General features: G+C 38.7%; 1 protein-coding gene across 3 annotated transcripts in view; it reads right to left on the bottom strand.

The window, feature by feature from the left end:
- Nucleotides 1-1,282, bottom strand: part of Arhgap12 (Rho GTPase activating protein 12) — a 119,436-nt gene extending 118,154 nt beyond the window's left edge. For all 3 annotated transcript variants that reach the window (XM_023701831.1, XM_023701829.1, XM_023701828.1), the window contains exon 1: nt 1,247-1,282. The gene's annotated coding sequence lies outside the window, so the exon portion shown is untranslated. The remainder of the gene's footprint in view (nt 1-1,246) is intronic.
- Nucleotides 1,283-6,707: the final 5,425 nt, after the last annotated feature.

A 6,707-nucleotide genomic window follows, 5' to 3' on the forward strand; every position in this document is an offset into this window, starting at 1 on the left:
ATATATATATATATATGGTTTTTTCATATATATATGAAATTCATCTCCAAGATATGCTCAAATACTAAGCCTAGGACCTGTGAATGTGCTATTATTTGAAATAGGGATTTTGAGATCATATTTGATTAGGCCCCAAAGCCAATGACCGGTATTTATAAGAGAAAGAAATTTGGAGACAAAGAACACAGGGAGAAAGACCACGCAAAAATAGAAGCAGAAACTTGGCATAAATGCTAACAACTATCAACAAAACCTAGAAGCAACGAAGAAAGGGGCGTCCTCACAGTCTGCAGCAGGCACACTGCCACACTTTGATTTTGGACTTTCACTCTACAAAGCTTTGAGAGAAGGGATTTCTGCTGTTTGAAGCCATCCTGTTAGCAGTACAGATTTAGCATCCCTAATCTGAAAATCCAAAACGCTCCAAAATCTGAAACTTTTTGAGCACTGATTTGATCTCTGAAGTGAAAAATTCTACAAGTGATCTTATGTGATAAGTCAGTCAAAATGCAGGCACACTAAAAAGACCATATAAAATTATCTTCACATTATTTGTACTAGTGTACATGAAGGATAAACCTCATATTCAAACTTGGGTCCTTTTCCCAAGATATCTCACATATATGCAAATATTCCAAAATCTGAAAAAAAAAATCAAATCTAAAATTGTTCTGGCCTCAATCATTTCAGAAAAGGGATACTCAACTTGTATCTTGTTACAACAGCCCTCAAAAACTAATACAATGAACCAAATGCTCAAGGATGTGAATTTTATTTTTTTTTAATTTTATTTATTTATGTGTGTGTGTGTGTGTGTGTGTGTGTGTGTGTGTGTGGGGCCAGCTCAGCCCACCAGGGGGCGGGCTGGCTGGCATGTGGTGCTGGGGGATCGAACTGTGGTCCCTGGGTTTTTGCTAAAGCTTGTTCTAAGTAGGTGCTTTAGACCACTGAGCCATCTCACCAGCCCAAGGATGTGAATTTTAAAGCAAACTGAAACTTACCAAAAAATGTATAAACCCAAGAGTCCATGACAACCTACCAGACTGTCCCACCACCCAAGTCTTGAGCAAAGTAAAGTATACTGTACTACAAATGATTATACTTTCCCAAGGATGATTTTCTTCTCTACCACCAAACTTAAAATAATTACTGAGGTAGTTTTAGCAACTAAAGCCTACTTTCCAGGCAAACTACTTGAATAACATTAAATACAATGCTATTTTAAAATTAAAAATTAAAAACTTACCTTAGAAAGACATATCCAGTGTTACATTTAAATCTATAAAATAAAAAAAGTTAATCAACTATAAATAAGATTCTTTAAAGAAGGCTAAGAATATGCAGTTGTTTATACTTTCAGAAGCATAACATTTCTACTAAGTATAAGGAATACAGGACAGTTTTCTACCTCATGATTGTATCTGGCACCCCCTGAACATGTACAAATATTCCCTAAGAGCCACAGTGCCCCCACAAGCTTCAACTTTTTTTCTGTTGGGTTATCTTTTTAAATTTCTGATTACATGAAAAACAACTGTGGTAAAACAGTTAAAATGACAGAACTGGCTTTTAACTATATGGGCAAAGAGAACTGAAACCACATCCAAAGTTAGTTTGAGTCCTACCACACTTCCACCCTGTGTCACTCAGTGGTTATAAATCACAAAATAGGCTTTTACTCTGAAGAGTTCTGAACTTAACCAAATGATGAAACTTGCCAACACATCCTCGCAAAGAATGTAAAAATGTACTAATAATTTTTTTTTAATTACATAAAAAAGTAAAACAAAACAACTGAAACGGCTGGGAGTAACACAGTAGAGGACTCGCCTAGCACAGGAGAGGTCCTGGGTTCAGTCTCCAAAAAGAAGTAATTCTTTAAACAGTGTGACATCTGGTAATATACTCTTCCTAATGTCATGCAATAAGAGATACAATGTCATATAAGTTGAATTTTTTTGTCAAAAGCATATTTCACCTTCAGCAGCCATTAGAAAAAAAATTTTGAAAATGAGTTAAAGTAGCAAACCCGAACTCTTCAAAAGAGTTAATGTCATCAAAAATGGTAAATAAAAGATTTATAGAGATGAAAAGAGACTACTGACACATTTACAACCAAATCTATCTTGTGGCCTATTAAGTACCTAACATTTACCACATCTAAAATATACTTCCTATATGTACCCTATCTCAGCCTTACCAAATGTGTTACCCTATGGTTTTCCCCATTAAAGTAAACAGAAATTGTTATTTCCTAAGCGTTCAGCCTTCACTTCTTGATTACCAGAACCTTAGTTACTCTGTACATTAATCCTTTACCTAAAATTTTCACAACTTTTCAAAACTCCACACTGAATTTCAGCCATGCACTACATAATACCATTTCAGTCAAAAATACACCATATATACAATGGTGACTCTGTAAGATTATAATGAAGTTGGAAAATTCCTATCACAGCACCATACCATAGAGCAACATATTACCTATGTGTCTGCGGGATGCTGGTGCACACCACATTGCCAACAGCACAGAAAACACACCATATACCACTATGTACAGTACATAGTACTTTATCATAAATGACTATGTTACCAGCATACCAGATTTATAATTTCATGCTTTTTATTATTTTAAGACTAAACACCTTTACTTATTAAAAAGAAAAGCTGCCAGGCTTGTAGTACATGCCTGCAATCTCAGACTCAGGGCTGAGGCAGGAGGATCACTAGGAGTTCAAAGCCAGTCCTGGGCTTCACAGTGAATTCAAGGCCAGTCTGATCTACACAGCAAGACAATGTCTCAAAAAAATAAATAAAATAAAATAAAAGTTTACTGGAAAACATAACACAAGTCTTACAGGGGCAGGAGCCTCATCCCATACTGTGTGCACTGTCTGCTGATTGCATAAAGAAGCCACAGGGCTTGATCAACCACTTAGGTTTGTGAAAGTACACCATACAATGTTCAAATAACATATCCTGTTGCCAAGTGATGTGTAACTGTCTATCCTTGGAATGCTGGCATTTTTTTGTCCAGAGAAACAACAAAATAATCTTAAAGACATCTTTGAAAACATGAAGATGAGTTGCAGCTACTTTTCAGAAGGTTACTGTACCTCAGATAGAACTGGCCAGACATTTCTCCAGAAAAATAAAATTGTAAAGAATGACATAAACTGTATGATTTCATAGTAGTGCAAGAGGGGCTGTGAGGCTGGAAAACAACATAGGTTAAAGGCCAGTCTGTGTTAGAACTCTTTTCCTGCCAGGCTTTATGATTTCTCTAGTGACTATAGCGATAAGTATGAAGGAGGAGTTAGGGAAAGATAAGCATTAGGGAAAAACAAGGAAGTCAGCAAGAGACATACAGTCTAGTTTTACTCAAAGGCAACAAGAAGCAGGGCAAGGACTCCAAAGACTGCTACCATCTACAGCAAAGTTAGGAAGTTACCCAGGCAGACAAAATGAGCCAAAGCAGACACAGTGGGATAACAGAACAGAAGCTTAGACACTAGTCAAAACCAGGGTTGGGAATGGGGCACAAGGCTGGAAAGTGTCTAAGAGAAAATACTGTAATACCTAGAAAGCCACACAGCAATAATTGTATATTATAATCAAAGGTCTAGGAACAGTTAGATAAAAATAAAAAGCCTTATTATAAATCCTGAATTCAAAAAGAATTAAAATAATTACAGGGCACTAAAAATTAGATCTAAGTGAACATGTGAACACTGAATAATTTATTCTATTTTTATTTTAAAATACAAGCTGTATTAGTTTTTTTATTTTTTCATTCTTTTACTTATATATTTATTTGGTATAGGGTCTTGCTACGCAGCTCAGAATCATAGTGATCCTCTCATCTCAGCCTCCCCAGCATGGGATTACAGGCCTGCGCCACCTGGATCAACCCTGGGTACCTGTGATTGGCCAGGTAGATGCTTATACTGCTGAGCTATCGCCCCAGCCCAAGCTGTATTAATTTTGATTTGATTATTTCTTCTTCTTTTTTTTTTTTTTTTGGTGGAACCGGGGATTGAACTCAGGCCCTTGCACTTGCCAGGGAAGCGCTTTTTCCACTGAGCCATCTCCCCGGCCCCGATTATTTCTTCTATAATTTTCTCAATCTGTGGATTGTTTTTTTCTTTTCTTCTTTTTTTTTTGGGGGGGGGGCCACTGGCAGTTGAAACCAGGGCCTTCATACTGAGCTACATCCCAGCTCCTTTCTATTTCTGATTTTGTGACAGGGTCTCATGACACTACTGAACTGCCCATGCTGAGCTTGAACTTGCTATGCTCTTGCTTTAGCCTTCTACATTCTAGGATTACAGGCCTATGCCACCACTTCCAGCGCTGTGCATTCTTCTCTTCAGATTAGTGAGTACTGTTTACCCTCATACTTTATCCTCTGAAGCATTTTGCTTCAGTTCTTGCTTACTCAACCATAATGCTCTCCTATCACCAAACTTGTCTGATTGAAATCTGTTCTGTACTCATCGCCATACTCTTCTGTCCACATTCATCCCACACACTTAGTAACTAAAAATGCTCACTCACCAATATATACAATGCTTTCACTCTCTACTGCCTATTACACCGTTTTCTTAGCAATGTCAAAAATAATCACATAGTCTTTTCAGGCCTCTTACTAGTTGTCTTCCTCCCTATTCCAATCACGCCTTCAGATTTCAAAAATACATATGCACGCACGTGCGCATGCACACACACACATATATATACACACACACACACCTGCTTACATCTTTTACTTCTCTGCTCCAAGTCAGATTTAGAACATTCTATCATGCTATTTTATAATCTAAAAGCCTCTTTTCATCAGCCATAAAAAAAAAAAATGCCTTCCCCATGTAAATTATTAAGAAACCTACCACAATTTATACTGCTCAGCAAATGTTACCTGCCTCCCCAAGACATATCTTAATCAACTACATATTACTAGTAGGAGTAGTCACACAAACAAAATGTTAAGATGAATACAGCAGATGAATCCACACTTAACAGGTCCACAATTTAAGAGCAACACATATTTAAAAGTTATTCAGTAATCCTAATACTGTAAATAACAAAATATTAGCATATCTCAAGTGTTTAAATATTATACAACTTTAAAACACCATAGCTTAAGCCCTGATTCTTGGCATTAAATCCTTCACAAAGTTTTTTAAGGTACTCACTTAAAATAACTAATCCAGGGCCTGGGAGATGGCTCAGTGGATTAAGTGCTTCCCTGGAAAGCGCAAGGGCCTGAGTTCAATCCCCGGTTCCGCCAAAATAAATAAATAAAATAACATAACTAATCCAGCAGGGTCCGTGGCCTACACTGACACCAGGCTCTCCTCACAGGTGACAGGTCCAAGTTCAGGGGCACAATTCAGACTGTACCTTCTTCTCTCAGCCTGTGGGAGAAGCTGGACAGACGCCCCCAAAGGTTACCAACCATCCAGGAGACTCACCTAAGGCCCCATCTGCTAGTCCTTAGCCAAGCTGGCACAGGCTACCTCCCCTGCTGTGGGACACACAGTTGGTCCGCTCTAAGCCCAGGCAAGGACATGGATGGCACTTCCCAAGCACCATGCTCTGTAGGCAACCTCAGACCAGCTCAGGTGGTTTCTTTCCTGGTGCTCTAGGGCAGGATGCAGGGACAGACAAAGCACAAGGCAGAGCAGGTGCCAAATTAAGGCCTAAATCAGCCCCAGAGTCCCAGATCCTCAGAACCAAGCACAGGGAAGACCTAGAAGGTCCTGGATCCCCTGTAGGTATCCTTTTATGAACCCATCCAGGACATTTATCAACAGCAGGCTCTTTAGGATCAATGTGTGCAGAAAAATGAAGGCCTCACTACAAAGACAACAATATGCAATGTATTAATTACTGTAACTGTCCTACTAACCTGTTTTGAAACTGTTTCATTGCTATTTTATTTTCTCATTAAAATGAGTACACACACACACACACACACACACACACACAAAGAAAAATGAAGGCCTGTTACCTGGTCTTTGTCGAGCAATATAAATAGAGCATCATAAGGTAAAAGAGGGCTAGCCAACAGCTCCAAGGCAGAACACCTGCCCCACAGGCATGAGGCCCTGGATTGTGGCCCCAATACTTCCTCACATAAACAACAGAAAGAAAAGAAGCTGTCAGATGACTTTCACACACACATTAACTGTTACTTGGAGCTAAAAACTGGCTGGGGGCAGTGGCCAGAGGCAGGTTAGGAACACTCCCTCAGGACACAGCAGTCCCTTGTCATGGAGACATTCTAGGATCCCAAGGGAATCCCTGAAGCCATGGACAGCAGAGCCTATACACGCTGTGCTTTCCTATACACACGTGAATTTTAATTTATAAACTAGGCTCAGTGAAAGATTAATAACAAAATGGGACAATTATAATATACTATCATAAATACCATTTATAAGTTGATGTGATGGCACACACCTATAATCCCAGCATTTAGAAGGCTGAAGCCAGAAGATCACAAACAAATAGTTCAAGGTCAGATTGGGCTACAAAATGAGTTCAAGACTAGCCTCATCTACATGGCAAGACATTATCTCGGAAAAAAAGAAACAGACAGACAGACACAGAAGGTAGAAAAAGAAAATTTTATAAAACAGACTTAAAAAAACGGAGTAAAATGAGTTACCAGAGGCTCAGTAAGATAAGGTAGAGGGAGCAAT

This window comes from Octodon degus, unplaced genomic scaffold, assembly GCF_000260255.1.
Source record: "Octodon degus isolate 3935 unplaced genomic scaffold, OctDeg1.0 scaffold00141, whole genome shotgun sequence".
NCBI classification, from domain to species: Eukaryota; Metazoa; Chordata; class Mammalia; order Rodentia; family Octodontidae; genus Octodon; species Octodon degus.